The 18979-nt window shown below is 32.6% G+C and overlaps 1 protein-coding gene across 3 annotated transcripts in view; it reads right to left on the bottom strand.

The window, feature by feature from the left end:
- The window catches only part of LOC123541303 (extracellular sulfatase Sulf-1-like), a 78445-nt gene extending 59989 nt beyond the window's left edge, over window positions 1–18456 (bottom strand). The window contains exons 1-2 of one of the 3 annotated variants that reach the window (XM_053527375.1): window positions 18303–18456; window positions 3727–3852 (exon numbers count right to left, since the gene is read on the bottom strand). The gene's annotated coding sequence lies outside the window, so the exon portion shown is untranslated. Of the gene's footprint in view, window positions 1–3726; window positions 3853–10866; window positions 10976–17417; window positions 17440–18302 lie in introns of those variants that run through there. The other 2 variants (XM_053527378.1, XM_053527376.1) reach the window with 2 other exon arrangements.
- Between the last annotated feature and the right edge of the window lie 523 nt (window positions 18457–18979).

Genomic DNA, 18979 nt, shown 5'->3' on the forward strand with positions numbered 1-18979 from the left:
CATTTTTATTTGGTTCAAACCCATGACTTCCAAACTGCATGATGGTCATATGAAATCTAGATGTGCTATAAATTATATCCCTCATGGCATGGCAACCCTGCATGGCAAAAATCACCAACCATACAAAATTTACAATTTTACAGCACAGATAAAAAAGTAAGGAAAGTTTCCTATCTCTGACTCATTGCAAGTAGGACTTCAAATAAAGTGAAAAATAACCCAGGTTTCTCCTTAAAGCAGATATTTAGAAAATCTGATAGTGTCTGGGCTGGTGATCAGCTTTTGAAACAATGATAGAAGAGATGAAAAGGATATTGGCAGGCCTGTGATGTCTGGTTTTTTCTATAATCTTACAAGACAGTGATTGATATGCTAGGAAAAGTGTCTACAATTTTACTGGCATAGGTCTCCAGAAAGCGCATCACATCGCAACATCACAATTTTCCAAAGAGATTGTATAGTAGTATCAAAAATCATATATTACATAAAGTACAACAATTTTTTTTTTCCTAATTTGCATCATATTTTTATACTGTGTGACTGTAACAGAAGAAGCTTTTAATTATATTATATTACTTTTCATGGTTCAAATCACCCAAAACAGGACTCTGGTAGGAACAAAAGTTTATAGATATTTGGTCATCATACGTGCACAAGAGATAATTATAGGTACATTACTAAACTGCAGGATTTACTCCCCTATCCAGACATGTGCACTAAGAAATTAGCAACATTCAAACCCATGACCTCTGGACAGTGAAGCCCGCAATCATGGGCAGTCACATAACAGTTTATGGCATTTTTCATTTTTTTGTATAATGTTAGAGATTTATTTAAGTAGATCTAACAAAAAATCCAGTAAAGTATCTTCCATTATGTTTATGAAATTCTGTATTTAACCCCCATATAAAAGCAGATTATTTTTTTTGATTTCAATTCACTTTCTAGTTCCACATTTGATTTGAGATACTGGGATATTTCAACCACATGTATCTGAAGTAAAAGACAAATTTTAAAACAGCATCTAGCTTCCATATTCATTTACTTCAAACCTATCTTGGTTGCTAAAACAAGACGCAATGGGGAGGTAATGATAACTTTACATACTTTTGTTTCTAATGAATTTCAGTTAAATATGTAATTGCTAATGCATATCTTTGATAAATATAATTAATCAGTGTTTTTTTCCACTGATTTGGGAATGGGGCCTGGGCCTTTACAATTGGGAAAAATGCGCATAAATCGTCTAAATCGGGAATTGTTAAAAGTCATAATTTTTTATCAAAATGTTACATTTAAAGGGAATTCCTATAGTTTTTTATGTGCATCTTTCTGCGCAGCCGACACTTTCTATGGAAAACTGAACTGAAGTCAACATTTGTCGAAACATGTTACAGACAATCTTAAATATGAGGTTTCTTGAATGAAATAACATTTTTTGATAAGTTTTATCAGTAATCAAATGTTGATACTGGTTTATGTTGTATTGACAAGTATCATGCCTGACAGGTATCTTGCTATTTTTGTGGTTGTGTTTCACATCGCATTTTAGTACAAAGACAGTGTTGTTCATATAATGTAAGATAATTGACTTAGTACCGATAAGTCAATATCACCTTTCAGATTATTTAATATTCCATTATAGAAAGAGTTAAGAATTTTTAAAACATTTTTTAACTTCTAGCGCACATACATGTAATCAATTTGGCCAGGTTCGCGCCACTTTCCGTCCTAACATGTGTTGTACTCTAGCGGTCTTAACATAAAATTTAGCCTGGTGGCCCATACATTTTTAGCCATTTTTATGTTCACAATACAATTATCTATACACAAGCAAAACAGGAACAAGAGCTGTCTCCGTAGGATGACACATGCCCCCGATGGCACTTTGAATGAATAGTTATGGCCGATATTAAGAGTTTAGGACCTTTGACCTACGGAGCTGGGTCTTGCGCGCGACACATCGTCTTACTGTGTCACACATTCATGCATAGTTATTTTAAAATCCATGCATGAATGACAAAGATATGGACCGGACATGCCCATCAATGCACTATCATGAAAAATGATCTTTAGCGTCTAAGTGTGACCTTGACCTTTGAGCTACGGACCTGGGTCTTGCGTGTGACACATCGTCTTACTGTGGTACACATTCATGCCAAGTTATTTGAAAATCCATCCATCGATGACAAAGATATGGATCGGACACGCCCATCAATGCACTATCCTTTAACATCTAAGTGTGACCTTGACCTTTGAGCTACAAACCTGGGTCTTGCGCATGACATGTCGTCTTACTGTGGTACACATTTATGCCAAGTTATTTGAAAATCCATCCATCGATGACAAAGATATGGACCGGACACGCCCATCAATGCACTATCCTTTTACGTCTAAGTGTGACCTTGACCTTTGAGCTACGGACCTGGGTCTTGTGCACTGCACGTCGTCTTACTGTGGTACACATTCATGCCAAGTTATTTGAAAATCCATCCATCGATGACAAAGATATGGACGGGACACGCCCATCAATGCACTATCCTTTAATGTCTAAGTGTGACCTTGACCTTTGAGCTACGGACCTGGGTCTTGCGCACTGCACGTCGTCTTACTGTGGTACACATTCATGCCAAGTTATTTGAAAATCCATCCATCGATGACAAAGATATGGACCGGACACGAAAATTGCGGACGGACCGACAGACTGACAGACGGTTCAAAAACTATATGCCTCCCTTCGGGGGCATAAAAAATTCTATGAAAGAGTTTTTTCAAAATAAATATGAAACAATATTTTTTTTCCATTTGTACCAATTACTGTAAGGATAGAGTATTACAAATATGGCTATAATATCAAATAAGTATATAACAAAATTTGTAAAAAGAAAAAAACCTTATTGTGCTGTCCTGATGTATATTTTGGTTGGTATTTATAAAAAAGCAGAAAATTATGAAAATGTTGAAAAATCGCTGGCAGTTTCAGCAACAGCGGGTGTGTTCAAAACAATTTTTCACAAAAACGAGCCTGGTGACCTATTGTTTTTATTTGTTCATTGTTTTCAGCACAAAATTTCATATCATATATATGAATTTAAAAAAATTCTATGAAAGGAAAAAAACTATAGGAATTCTCTTTAAGAAAGAAAAAATGGCCATAAATGCATTAAATTAGCATACTGTCTTGTTTTTCAAATGTTTAAGGTTTCATATGTACAGTCTTGGTTGAACAGGTAAAAGTAAGAACCTTTTCTTTTTAACTTTGGGAATTTTCACTTTCAAATTGGGAAAAAAACATACTTTATGCCATTGGGATTGGGGCCCAATTTCGGCCCCAAATTGGCCTGAAAAAAAACACTGTAATATAATAGTTTTTACATTCAGTTAATTGTTTTATAGGCAAAGTATCTTTATCAAATTTATACTTGTGTTAAAATAACTCAATCCAGATTGAATTGAGCAGCCGCAGGAAAGGGAAATATTGTCAATGAATGTCTAACAGATTAAGCAATCCCTGAACAGAAATAAATGTAAATGACCATTTCTGTTAAAGTTTCATATAAATCCATTGCTTAATTTACCAAAATCTGAATACTATTTATTTATCTGGGTTTTACGGTGCACCAACACAGTATAGGTTATATGGCGCCAAACAGGACTACAAATTTTGGTTTCACATCTCATTTACATCGAACAACCACCTTTAAAAATCACATAATTATAACTTACCAGTCTACTAACAATTAGTCCACATCTTTTAAAAGTATCTAACTTTTATTCCTCTATCAGGAACAGTGGTCATCAATATAAAACTGTGTTGTGTTGTTTGACAGCGGAGAAGGTAGTTCATCATATCTGAAAATGAAGATGCAGAGGATTCAAATAATTAACACAGTCACTTGACATGTTATTATCTCCCTTTATCAAAACTGACTTATTACCTCCCTTTTCAGAAATACGAAATACTAACTTCATGTGTTTCATTGTAGAAGTGAAAAATAATGATTAAATGTGCAAAGAGATTTATCACTATCTTAAAAATAATGTATACCATTTTCAAATTTCTTATAAAATATAATTAAGACATAATGAAACCAACTATTTAAGAACAGCAATTCATGTCTAAACCAAATTTCTTCCCTACACAGTTCAGAAGTTTTTGATGCCTTGATCACAAATTTATCTTACAGTGCCAGTAATGAATTCATGACTGATGTGAGACATGGAAATTATGCAAACAAGATAAAATACGCAACAATACAACAGGGAAAAAACGTTTTTGGCACAAGTATGAATACTTGAATGTTGTGTGGCCCAAAGGCACTGTCTTCTACATTCTAGGATATAACAAAATATTGTATGTGTTCAGCCCCATCACACTTATCACAGCATTATGTCTGTAACTTAATAACAGTTAGTAACTTAGTACCTCTCATAACTGAATATGACATGTAGCATGTGCTGGGTTTTTTTTTCAAAAGAATGTTACTTTATTATTTTTTGTATAAAAGAATTTGTACAATAAAACAGTGTAATAAAAGGTTTCAGAAACTGATTACAGATAGTTTATTGAGCATAAATGCACAAAGGCATGGCCTTATTCTGTTATATTCCAAAGAAAATGGCAACTTTATTTCCAATTAATCTATCAGAGAGCCTACTTGAACAAACATAGGTGATATAAACAGAGAAACTTTCAAACCAGACAATCACATTATAGATTACATTACAGAGGAAAACAGAAGAAAATTCTAATAAAATATCAAGTAATGGGAAAAATAACCAAGTGATAAATAGAACAATAAACTTCTGGTTAGTATGGGAAGGTTTAAAAAATACACACGGAAGTAACAAGACTTCTTCAAAATATGCCATTAAACCATTATATTTATGGAAACAAATTCTTAAAAATCTGGGCAAATGTCTAAATCCATCTCTATTTAAAATATTGTCTATCATATATGTTATAGTAGTAATTTGGCTATGGTCTATAAAATCTCTGACTGCCTCAACATCCTTAATCATTTTCATGGGGGACTAAAATTCCATAAACTATGAAATCATTAATCTTCATTACAAATTCTCTACTATGTCCTTGTTGTGTCAATCCATGACATTAACTTTTATCATGCTGGAAACAATTAATTCTTCCTTTGTTACCAATTTTAGATCATGATCAGCCTGCACTGTTTGCCATTCAGTCAGTATCTTTGGTATGCACCCCTTTTAACAACTAATGGTACTATCCAAACTGAAAGATGGACAAATTCATTGTAGAAATTTAGCAGGGTAAGGAAATAAATTTTCCAGTCACCTTATCATTAAAATTTGAAATCCATTAATTCTTTGTTTTTGCTGAATCCACGAAATTTTATGTTTGCAAAAGTTAATGATTTTACAGCATTTTGTTTAAAACACCAACCCCAGAAGTGATGACCATGGTTGACCATGGTTGACCACAGTCACCACAGTTTTTGATGGTTGACCCATGTTTTAACATGGTCAACCATCAAATACCATGGTAAAACATGGTCAGGACCATGGTTGACCATGGTGAGATAATATTGGCCATATTGGTCAACCATAGGTGATATAAACAGAGAAACTTTCAAACCAGACAACCAACAACCATGGTCGACCATGGTTTTTGACCATGGTCTGATACCATGTTTTATGACCCACAGACATGGTCAACTATGGTAAACCATTACCCCATGACCATGAACTACCAAACCGTCAATTTCGACTGGGACAATACATGGACAAAGAAAATAGCATTTTTGTCTAAGCCATAAATTTCATGCCAATCAACTAAATTCTTTCAACAGACCTGAGAATCTATAACAATGGCTGATACATCTACAAGGCTCAAAGTTCACTGTTTCTAAAACTGCATGGAAGAATATTTATCAAATATGACCCAATTATGAACAAATCAATTAAACACTTAATAACAATTAAATTATACATTATCTAGTAAATTGTTATACATTATTCTGTAAATTGTTATACATTATCCAGTAAATTGTTATACATTATCTAGTAAATTGTTATACATTATCTGGTAAATTGTTATACATTATCTAGTATATTGTTATACATTATCTAGTAAATATCTAGTAAATTGTTATTATCTAGTAAATATCTAGTAAATTGTTATACATTGTCTAGTAAATTGTTATACATTATCTAGTAAATATCTAGTAAATTGTTATACATTATCTAGTAAATTGTTATACATTATCCAGTAAAGTGTTATACATTATCTAGTAAATTGTTACACATTATCTAGTAAATATCTAGTAAATTGTTATACATTATCTAGTAAATTGTTATACATTATCTAGTAAATATCTAGTAAATTGTTATACATTATCCAGTAAAGTGTTATACATTATCTAGTAAATTGTTATACATTATCTAGTAAATATCTAGTAAATTGTTATAAATTATCTAGTAAATATCTAGTAAATTGTTATACATTATCTAGTAAATATCTAGTAAATTGTTATAAATTATCCATGGAATATTTACTTTTGCAAAAATGCCCTAGCTGTTTGCAAATTTAGTGACAATTAATTCTCATTTTGAAGTATGTTTGTATGATAAGGGAAGCAGGAAATGTGTAAAACCACATACAATGAGAGTCACCTCAAATTAAATTTCCTAATGAAAACAACTGTCTACTGCTGTTACTGTCAACAGCTGCTTTAAGTCAAATATTGTTCTTTTCGACAGTTGGCATATGCGGAACAATACTTTTAACATCTTAAATCATGCATAATGCATGAAGTTCCCCCTGCGCATATTTTCTTTGAAACAGAATGACTGCATAAAAATTTCTGGCAAGGGGAAGTAGTATATCTACATTGTATCTATGTATTTATACTAAATAATAGCTGTACTGTAAGACAAAGGTTAAAGGCACTTATACTCGCCTTTATTCAAGAGTAAGTAAAAATGAAATATTCTGCATATTATGTTACAAATCGTGAGTATACTCGTCTAGAGTGAGGCGATCACTGAAGATGATGATGAAGTCATAGTTTGAGAAAGTACATGTACTTTTCTCCTTGGTTTTGATAAAAGTTTTGATTATGAATATCCTCATATGTATTATTAATGGAATCTGAAAGTTTGTGTGTTATGATGATTATTATCAACCTTATGGAAAATGTTCTCACTGCTAGATACAGTGCAAATCATTAATATTTGTTTAGTTTATACTATAAAATTTGTTTTAGCTCGACTGTGATGAAAGCTTCAAGCTTATTGTAACCACTCTTGAGTCCGCTTCCTGGAAAAACCAGTACTGGTGTCATATGAGAAGTCATGGTCGTGACCCCATTGAGACTTGAACCCACGACCCCTGGACTGAGCGGCCGACACCTTATCCACTAGACCACTGCTCATTTTCCATTTTAATATTTGTTTGGGATGAGTTTTTGTGGATTTCATGGTGTAATAAATCCATGCTATTAAAGTAAAATTCCCATTCTGTTTATTTTCTTATGTTGGAATCTACAACCTTATATCCCCACAAAACAGCCATTTTGAAATTTTGTGACCACGAAATTAAATGATTTTACAGTACATATTGTATGATAGAGATATGACTATGAATATGAAAATGATAACAGCAAGAACATAATGCACCTACCTTAAATTTATCATCGTTACACAACAGTTTTGAAACTACAACAACAATTATACTGTATTAAAAACGTTATTAAAATCATTTTCATATTCATAACTGTCTCATAAAAGCAATAAACTCAGTTTAACTATGACAAGTTACAAATAGACCAGCTTCTGCTTCAAGATAAGCGTAATATCAGATTCCGTAATAATTCATGAAGAAAATTCTCTTTCTGATAAAATTCCATTTTGCTGTAAAATATTCTATCAAAATATAATAAATTCATGTACAGATCTGGGAAAAAAAATGATTTAATTTTTACAAGAATAACGTAGAAATCAGATTTTATATTTTGTTTGTTTTTGTTGGGTATAGACCCCAGGTGAATTATTCCATCATGGTTGGGCGCCTGGGTAGAACCACCAACCTTCCATACCCCAGCTAGATGACTTTTTCACATGAAGAATTCAACACCCCAAGTGAGAACATGGTGAAAGGCAAGTGAATCAAAGTCAGTGACCTTAAACATTACATAAGTCAAGTGGTGCTATAGACCATCTAAGAACAGAATCCACATGTTAATACCATCCTCCAGAATTATTTCTATTTAAGATATAAAAGCAGTGAATTTTAACCTATGACCAAATAAAAAATACTGTCCTGCAAATCTGGACTCCCCAGATAAGATCATGATCTATACATATATTATGTCTGACTTTGTACAAAATTATTACAAAAGTGGTGTTAACTCTGTTGTAAAAATCTTTTTAGTTTTAAAAAGCTTTTTAGTTTGCATACTTTATACATCTAAATAATTATGTAAAACATGTGCTGATATGTGCTTTTAAGTCATTTTCTTTTCAGATGTTAAAAAATTATGAACAAGAGCACCTAAATGTGGAGCAAAATACACCCGAAGGTATGACCTTTGACCCCCAAGTGTGACCTTGACCTTGAAGCAAGCCATTTGAAACATGCACTCTGCATGTCCTCTCGATGTGGTGAACATTTGTGCCAAGTTTCTTTAAAATCCTTCAAGCAGTTCAAGAGTTACAGAGCGAACACGAAATAAAGTCATATCACCTTTGACCCCTAAGTCAGTGTGACCTTGACCTTGAAGCGAGCCATCCAAAACATGCACTTTGCACATCGCCTTGATGTGGTGAACATTTGTGCCAAGTTTCTTTAAAATCCTTCAAGCAGTTCAAGAGTTACAGAGCGAACACGAAATAAAGTCATATCACCTTTGACCCCTAAGTCAGTGTGACCTTGACCTTGAAGCGAGCCATCCAAAACATGCACTTTGCACATCGCCTTGATGTGGTGAACATTTGTGCCAAGTTTCTTTAAAATCCTTCAAGCAGTTCAAGAGTTACAGAGCGAACACGAAATAAAGTCATATCACCTTTGACCCCTAAGTCAGTGTGACCTTGACCTTGAAGCGAGCCATCCAAAACATGCACTTTGCACATCGCCTTGATGTGGTGAACATTTGTGCCAAGTTTCTTTAAAATCCTTCAAGCAGTTCAAGAGTTACAGAGCGAACATGAAATAAAGTCATATCACCTTTGACCCCTAAGTCAGTGTGACCTTGACCTTGAAGCGAGCCATCCAAAACATGCACTTTGCACATCGCCTTGATGTGGTGAACATTTAATGTGTCAAGTTTCTTTGAAATCCTTCAAGGGGCTCAAGAGTTACAGAGCGGACACAAAATTGCTAACGGACGGACAAAGCGTCATAACATAATACGTCCCTTCAGGCATATAAAAATACTGTTGTTTTTTTTTACAATTGTTGCAATTTCCCCCCTATTTTAGTCAATAATGTGTGATTTTCCCATCCTTATGGGCCCTAAAACTGAAAAAAAGACGCAGAGTAACAATGGAAGTTAATCTATACTGACAAGTAAAATATCAGGTTGGATGTGTGACAATGTTCTCTGATATAAAAATTTTCTAAAACCTGAAATATACGGTACTTTTTAATAGGGAAAATCGGGATCAATCTCTCTACAGTAACATACGATATATACCAAATGAGACATACTATCGAATTAAAAAATGTGTCCTCCCAACACGTGCACAGAGCGTCTGACTTCGGATTTTTTGGAAGAATACACTTTTTACTTGTGCATAATAAGCGTCCACATAACTTGTCTGAACCGCAGTATTTCTGGGCAAGCTGATGGACTGTAATGATTCCGGATTGAGGCAGTGCCTTATTTCATATTAAAGTTATTATATAATATGGAAATTCTGGCAGCATCGAGACCCGAGTCATAAAAAGATCCCTGGAATTAATGTATATCATGGAGTATAATATCAGCTTTGTAATGTGCTTATTACACCCCCACCCTCCCATCCCCTAGAAACAAATGTATGCAATAATCTGTAATATATGCATATTACAATTGCTAAATGGACAAATTGCTATATTAACATGGCATTTACCCTATTTTATATATCATTAAATTGCCATATAATTGTCCTCAACCTGTAACTGTACCAATTAACACACACAAAAAAACAGAAATCAAGGCATGTAGCATGTACCATAACTTCTATTCTCCACTTGACACAGACATTTTTGTAAGCCTATATTGTAAATAAATGTCAAGACAATTACATTTCTGTCTGTACCAGCAAAATCTTTGCATAAAAAGACATCTGGCACAACATTTTTTGTTGTACTACAGATATCATTCATCCCAATTATCAACCAAAAAGCAACTGTCGCAAAAGGTTAGTGTTGCTCTGATTTAATATATTTTCTACCCTAATTTACTATTTCTGCATTATATCTAAACTTTTGATATTGAAATACATTTCCCACAATGGATGGCACAAAATATCTCACTGACAGTGCAAATATGTGGCATGCACTTTCAATTTTAATGTCTTTAAAACAGAGAGAAGCATGTATAAAATATCAAACACAATCAATTGACATTAATTAAGAATATAAGTGTTCTTACTTCTCATCTACATTTTTACAGTATTGTATTAATACAAATATTAAACAGGTATTTTACATATTAATGACCAATTAATAATGTAGTAAATATGTATTTTACATATCTTATTTCTCTAACATTTTTTTCTATAATTAATTAATAATATAAAAATTATGCTGTTGCTATATATTGTACAAACAAAATATTCAAGTATTTTTATTGTAACAAAATTTGTTATTTGTATCATGAATATAAACGTAAACACGCTACAAACCTCTAATTCCATTATGCAATGATGAATGTGTAAAACAGCTAAATATGAAAAAATAATCTCACAGAAAATGATATTTAGAGCTAGCAGCAAAATCTATGCTGTCAGATAGATACAGAATTTCTTTAATTTTCTGTCCAATCTATATAATCTGTCTCACATACCCTTGTCTAATTCTCAATATATCTGTGTCTCACATAGACATTTATTTTTTTAGAACCAACAGCTTAGTAGGCAAAAAATGAAAAAGGTCAAATGTGTATGCTTATGATACTTATTTTTTTTGTTAGACTTCAAAGCAACTTTTTCCCATAATTTGTAGTAAATTATCGCTTAATATATATCTAATTAAGTACTGTGTACATATATCCAGTGATTTTGTTGTTTCTTTTTCCGGCATATTAACCTTTAGCCTGCTGGCGGCAAGTGGTTGATCATGGTCTGCACAGTGTTCCCTTTTCATGTAGTCAGTTAATTTTCAATAAATGGTACTGCCCAAATTGAATGATGAACCAGTCCATTATAGAAATTTAGCCAGGTAAATGCTGAAGGGCCAAAATCTGACAATCATGCCTTTAAGACTTAAATACATTCAGCTGAGATTGAAATAGGTACAGCAAATTAAATGAAAATAAACAAATATTGTTTTTAATCCCCATTCGAGATTGCCACATATTTCCTTTAATCTTAAGGGAGTTCTATTTCTGAGGACCTCAAAAATAGCAGAAGTTTTAATTCACTTTTTGTAACAGCCAAGTGATTTTAGTGTTAGCTACTAAACCTTGAGGATGGAAGAGGGCTGGTAGGATTCATGCAATATGTAACAAAAGTTTAAGACCAGCTGGCCGTAGGCAATTTCAAAGGTGAGCTTAAAAAACAACCAATCAAAATCAGTGTTGAACTGGGAACTAGGTATTTTACTCAAAATTGATTCAAATAAGCTATCAGCTTTCAACACATAAAGTACAAGGCATTAGAGGCACTGCAATTTTGACTGTGTTTTTCAGTGTTCTTATAAACATGAAAAATGTAGATTCTCAGCTGTTGCCAAAACCTGAAAATTATTCATTTGTATCATAAATTCTCCTAACAAATTAATGAATCAAAACTTCATTCATGCTAACCAATTACCATAACTGTGTAGGCCTAATTTACACTAATATTTGCATAAATTACCTATTTATGTCTTTATCAGAAATAAACGCTACCCAATTTTGCACAATTTTTGAATACTTAGCAAATTGAACGAAAGAATATCTATGTTATCATTCATCTTTTTTTTTGTGAAGTCATCACAATCTTCTGATAGTATGTCTACATGAAACTTTATTTTTCGCCATGATGCGTCGAAAAATATACCATCTGGTGAAAAATATCTCAGATTTGGCAATATCACCTCTGACATCTAATTTTGGACAGCATGCCTTTAATAGATATAATTAATGGACCTAGCTAAAATAAAGTTTCCGTATCAGACAGCATTTAATTCTGCAGATATTAAATTAAAATCATACTAAAATTGCAAGGTAACTGCATGCAGATAAAAGGAAGGTCCTCCCGATTTTACATAAAAATTTTTTCTTCAAAATGCTTATAAAATCGACATAGCAAAATATTGGAACACAAAACTTACGCAGCTCAAACTTTCCATTCTTTATTACATTAAGTGTTTATTCTTTCATGTAATCAAGATAATGCTGTAGTTTGATGCATGTTCCTTGTGACTATAACTCATTTTTTTCTTGGTAAATTACCCACAAAACATCAAGCGCCTTAGATAACACAGACACAAATTAAGGTCAATGCAAAAAGAACCTGTCAAACCTGTCTGTTAACATTAAACATAGATCTGTATTCATTTCTTTTTTATGCTTTACTTTTCCTGATGGCGGTAATGAAATGAGATGTAAAAAAAACTATAAGATAATTTAGTTTGTAGACAAACTAGGTCGGTAGGTCACCATACCGGTACCTTTTCTCCCTACTCCTTTTTTTCTGTATATATATTTCAAAGTCTTTCTTTTTGTGAAACTGAAATTTTTAAATAATAAAATCAGTTAGAAGATCCTTTGGAAGCATAGAATGCAACCAAGCAGAATAATAGCGGACTCTGTTTGAGTCTGTTCATGAGAGGTAATGATATATGCAACACCTCTCACACACCCTAGCACCGGCTTAAACGGAATTCTATTACATTATAATTGAGTGCACTTCGTGATCCCAAAGGACCAGAAAATATAACAACACTTGAGTCCAAGTATGGGGAGACTTTTTACAGTGTTAGGTGATCTTTTTTTAAAATATCGGACCAAGACATTCCACATGTTCAAAGTTACTGAAAGTAAAATTTAAATGAAAAACACTTCGGGTTGGTTCACTACCAGGGTAAGCAACATTTTTATATCTAATACTTTTTATTCTCTATCAAAAACTTCTGCTCACACTCCCTCATATAATATTTCTGGTGTGAATTTACTGCAGATAAAACTTATTATCTTTTTTTCCTCTGAAGATTTCTAGTAGATCAATATCCTGTTAGAAATTTAATTAAAAGCATCTCCTAAATTTCTTTCTTGGTTGTTGTGGAACACAAATTCATATTAATCTTGCAGACAGAATCAAAATGGATACTTAACCATGATGTATGGTAATTTCCACTATAATTCCAGTCATCTTGTTTCCCCCTGTTTGGAGTGACATTAAACCACAAGAGGGGATCTGGCAGAAGAAATAGGTCTGGATTCTTGTCTTGATAACTTTCTTAGTTTTGGAATAGAATTCTCAATACAGATGTAACATTCAATACCAATACAGTAAAAAAGTGTACTAAAACCTGTACTAAATGGCACCTGTGAACAATGACCACCTGTGAACAATGACCACCTGACTATAATGACATACCAATAGCTTCATTTCTTACTGAAGCATCTGCAGCAAGTATTGACCTGTGAATTCAGACCACCTTTACATAAAGACCACTTTCAGCTCCCAAATACAATGTATATACATGTTGACTGTATACAATGAAAGCAATAAGCATTTTTAATAAGTTTTATCTAAACACCTCTGCCTCCCCACTCCCCAATTACCCAAACGCTAATACGCCACCCTACATTTTCTACTAGCTAAAAGCAGCTAGTGCCCTTTTTGTTCACTACCTAAAATGAAAAGATACCGGCTAATGTTAAACAATAATATTTAATTACTTTTATTAATATTTTACTGGCCAAAACCTATTGATTAACTCTGTAAGTAGCCAGTCACAAAATAAAATTCTATTAGCTTAAAATAGCTAGTGTCATTTTTATCCACTTACAAGCTAAAGTCAAATCCTTCCGTGTTATAGAGACCTACCATAGCTCTTCGCATACTTTGATTTTTCAAACTAAAGTGATTTTTTACAAATGCACCCTTACGATAAAAAATGTAAACAAAAGACTCTGTCTATAATCTTTGAAATGTATGTATGACACTCGATCTTTGTCATAATACTGATTGACAGTGAATGCTAATGACTCCATGTGTTGCAGAAAGCTATTTAGTTTGTAACTGTAATTTCCCATCAATTGAAATCCTCTCAAAACTGGTAAAATAATTACTTATATTTGGACAAAGCTCACGGTCTTTTCCATTCGACAGGTGCTAAAAGGGCAAATATAAAAGATTCAGTGTAAGTTATATTTCACAGGTACTACCAGTTAGTAAGTTCATACTCTGAACAACACGTAACAGAAATTTGGGCAGATTTAACCGATTATGATGTTGGTAGCATTAGATTATATTTTTTCTTTACATGAAAATTGCCATTAGGTAACAAAGTGAATATGCCGATAATCCGGAGTTCACCGATTATTGTTCCAGTTCACGCAATGTAATCCAGGCATTTAAAGTGCATAGCTATTAGCTGCTGCTGTTATAGGGAAGTGGTAGAGTGTCTGCCTTAGGTGTGAGAGGTCATGGGTTCGAGTCCCAGTTAAAGCTTAAGCATAGTTTTGCTGTTAGTAGACTGTTCCAGACGTTCTAGTTTTTTAGCACACAGTATCATGGATCATTATTTACAAATGTAGCAATCCAGATCAAAGTTGAATGTTAAATCAAATGCACCCAATTAGAAAATATTCACTATATTATGTTCCTTTGATGTTTATGCTCTCCATGTTCAAGAAGAGTTACATTTCCTTGATCACAAAATTTTCTTTAATATGAAAATATTAAATGCTCATAACTCCACACTTCTGGTTAAAATATTGTCTATATTTCTGTTTTTGAGAAATATATGGACATTTGTCTTCATTTCAAAGCTTTTTAACTTCAAACCTATGATTTGAAAAACTTCGGTACTATCTCTACATGTTTAACTCGATGCAAGCTGCAATCATGCATTATATCAGAGTTTTGTTGAACAATGAAGTATCATTTATAAACATATTAAAATGACAACATTCCTTTCATGCAGAAAAATGTATACCTGCAGAACAAACTTTATTCAAGCTTTGAAGACATGTGCTTGGTATATTATTGACTAGCTGGAATTAGCTAGTACAATGCATTCCAAGCCCACTAGCTATTCTCAAATTCCACTATCATTTAGCTTGTATGCTTGTCTAAATTTGAACACTGCCCTTGCCTTTTAATTTGTTGAAAAAATTTAGCTTTATTTTGGTAATATGTGTTACAATTCAGTTTAATCAGAAGTTTGGTTTAAGCTATATTCACTTAACAATTGAGCTGCACCACGAGAAAACCAACATAATGGCTTTGCGACCAGCATGGATCCAGACCAACCGGCGCATCTGCACAGTCTGGTCAGGATCCATGCTGTTCGCTAACAGTTTCTCTAATTGCAATAGGCTTTGAAAGCAAACAGCATCGCCACTATGTTGGTTTTCTCATGGCATGGCTCAATTTCTTTTTAAATTGGGTCTCTAAATGAACGCCCCCCCCCCCCACCCCCCATTTTGGAGAATGCAACACTCCTACAGGTGGGTATTTATTCTGGGCATGCGGGTTGCATGTTGAACAAACAACTTCTTTTGCTTTACCCAATTTCTATCTGCCTGCCAGAAGTCATGAATTTTGGATAAAAAACCGTAAACACTGCTGGATTATTTGTTTACATAAACAACAAGGGGGGCCAGATAAAACCATACCTAAGGGCAAACAACTCTAGGTCATTGAATCTTAATTACACTTGAAACCAATAAAGAATATAGAAACTTGAGACTCCTTCAAAAGCAAAAAGATAAACAATCATGATAAAGAAGAGCACCTCACACCTTTTGTGTGACCTTATAAAGGCATAATTGAAATATTTTTATCCAAATAGTTTGATGGAGGACATAAAAACATTAAGGCCACCAGAAGCAAATTGTTGTAAATCTATACCATGAAAGTATTAGTTATAAATCTCTTTGCTTCATTTGCGACAACATGGATTTTGGCATAAATACCGACAGTGGGCGTTATTTCTTTTAAAAAAAATCTACAATTTTTCACATTGACTGGTGTAATTTTGGCATAGGATTACATTTTTTAACATCACTTTGTAACTCATGTTTCATCACAAAATATCTTGGATAGAAATCAAGGGTCTGTCCGCAACATTTACCATACACTTCCAAATAAATGTCACCTCCCTAATAAACACCCTCATATATTTAAATTGTAAAAATGTCTGCTTTAAAAAAATAGACAAAATATGTAAAACAGACTTGAGACATTGTAATGTAACATGCAAAAAATGGATTCTACCTTAGAATATCAAACAAAACTAAAATAAATTCCTTACCTACCACTACAAATTTTGGAGATGTTTATACTACCATAAATAAAATATTTCTTTAAACAAAATTTAATATAAACTAATTTAAAAATGCATCTAAAATAATCCAGTGTTTACTGTGAATTTAATTTCAGATTTTCAGAACAAATTTCTAAACTGTCATACACAAGACTTTGTGCTCTGTCGTTGATTCAAGTTTATCACAAAGAAAGGAAGCTTAAGAAATGCTACATACAGGAACAAACAAGGAGTATTTGTAGACACTTTTAAAGTATTATGTGCTTGTGTAAACAACATCTTTGCTGATTCAATAAGGTGTGTCAAATTTAGGAGGCAAATTAAAAAAAGTAATGTTTGCATATATCCTGATAAAAAAAAAACGAACATGGAATAAAATTAAGCTTTGATTTTTTTTTATAATTTATAACCATTTTTTTCCTATCAGTTTTTTATTCCTGATAATTATCTTAATCGGTACTTAGACCTCTGGTCAAGAGCAGCAGATCTTTCACAGGTTTAACTTAAAACTTTAACTTTATTATTTGTGCTGCTACATGCTATGATTTTTTTATTTTACAGCTTTCTTACTATGTTTTAACTGTTTATCCTTGTTATATATAGTCGGTTAAAAAGCACTTGCCACTTATGTTGTAATGTTTTTCTGTCTTGCCCGGCTTAAACTAAAAATTATCTTATTCCGAATTCTTGTTTCAGTAACGTAGACTAGTTAGCTACTTATAAATAATTCCTAAAATTAATATAGGTAACTTACCTAAAAATATATAAATTGTGTAAAAGTTCCCACACTGTCTGTATTAACTTCATTAAGTTGTCTCTAATAACTTTATTAAGATTTTTAAGTCACTTTAGATGCTGAGAAACTGAAACAAACGATGCAAGTTCAACTGCCATCAATCAGTGGAGGTGTCCTGAGTGTAAAAATACTGAGTAGCACTTATTCCAACTTTATTATTCACTTAACTGTTGTCTGGATTAAATAGCTAAACTTTAGTACTGCTAAAAATATGTATAAAAAGAAATTAATTAATTTAATAGAGAAGTGGCCAGAATTTTCTTTAAGGAAATTTTAAGCACAGGAATGTACATGTGTATAATTAAATCAAACAAATTCATATTGCACAGTTTAAATGCATACTTTTTTGTCTTGTGTTTAGGATACAGGATAAAAGACAGGATTAAGTAAAACACATGTAGATCTTTATTGTTATAATGTTATAAGTCTAAATAATAGGAAATTTAGAGAAAGTAGGATAACTTTTCAGTGGTCTCTTTGGCAACTATAACATATCAGATCATAGAATAATTAAGCCAAAGTCAATGTATAAGCTTGTACAGTAGGCTATACAAAATAAGCCAAATAATCAAATATTAAAAATATTCATGAACTTACTTTGGATTTTCATATATCAACAATGACTTGTTGTTCATTAGATAAATCTTCAATCACCATTCAATGTTCATTAATTAACCATTGCCAAATTAATCCCATTCATTCCTAAATTATCTCTGCATATGAAAAATTAATATAGAATCTATCCGAAAATATCAAACCAGTAATAAAGGCAAAATCTACTTTTGATTATCCTTTTTTATATGTTAAAAATTAAAAAAAAATATGTAAAAGTTACATACAAACCTTAAAGAAAAATATGAATCCACGTGGACTTATTATCAAAATATCACAAAGTAAATTTTTATGTGTGTGTGTAAACATTTAATTAATTTCCGACACTACCATCCGGAATATACTTCACTTTGTGGATATCATTAACACACGGCGGGTAGTCAAATGATGCGAGAAATGAATTTTGTCACGGGGTATAACTGTAGCTTAGTTTTTCGCTTACGTTCATCGTGATTATTGTTTCGAATAACAGCAGTGATGATAAAATATTTACCTACACAATTGAATACTATTTTTGATGCACAGTAGTTATGCTTTCATATTCTTTCTGCTTAAAGTTGAACATGAATTTGTTAAAGTTCTCCTGTTGCTTGTATCTTCAAAAAGTAATTTCCCGTAAACTTACAATGTGATATAATCTTGCATCAGTTACATTACACATTAAAGGTCCATTACTAAGGGAAAGTGAGTTGGCAATTTTTTTCATAGCCAGTGCATAGACTTCTGCAAGACACTAAATAATGAAGATTGGCAGGTCAAAATTTACAGAAGGTCTTTGGAACTCAAAGAAATGTATGTGCATTATGTTGAAATTTCAATGAATCGACAGAATGACCCCCAGGTCTTTTTAACTTTCTTCACACTTCATAGAAAAATAATTGTACATATACTGCGATTTATTTCGAATT

The sequence above is a fragment of the Mercenaria mercenaria genome, chromosome 16, assembly GCF_021730395.1.
Source record: "Mercenaria mercenaria strain notata chromosome 16, MADL_Memer_1, whole genome shotgun sequence".
Classification (NCBI taxonomy): Eukaryota; Metazoa; Mollusca; class Bivalvia; order Venerida; family Veneridae; genus Mercenaria; species Mercenaria mercenaria.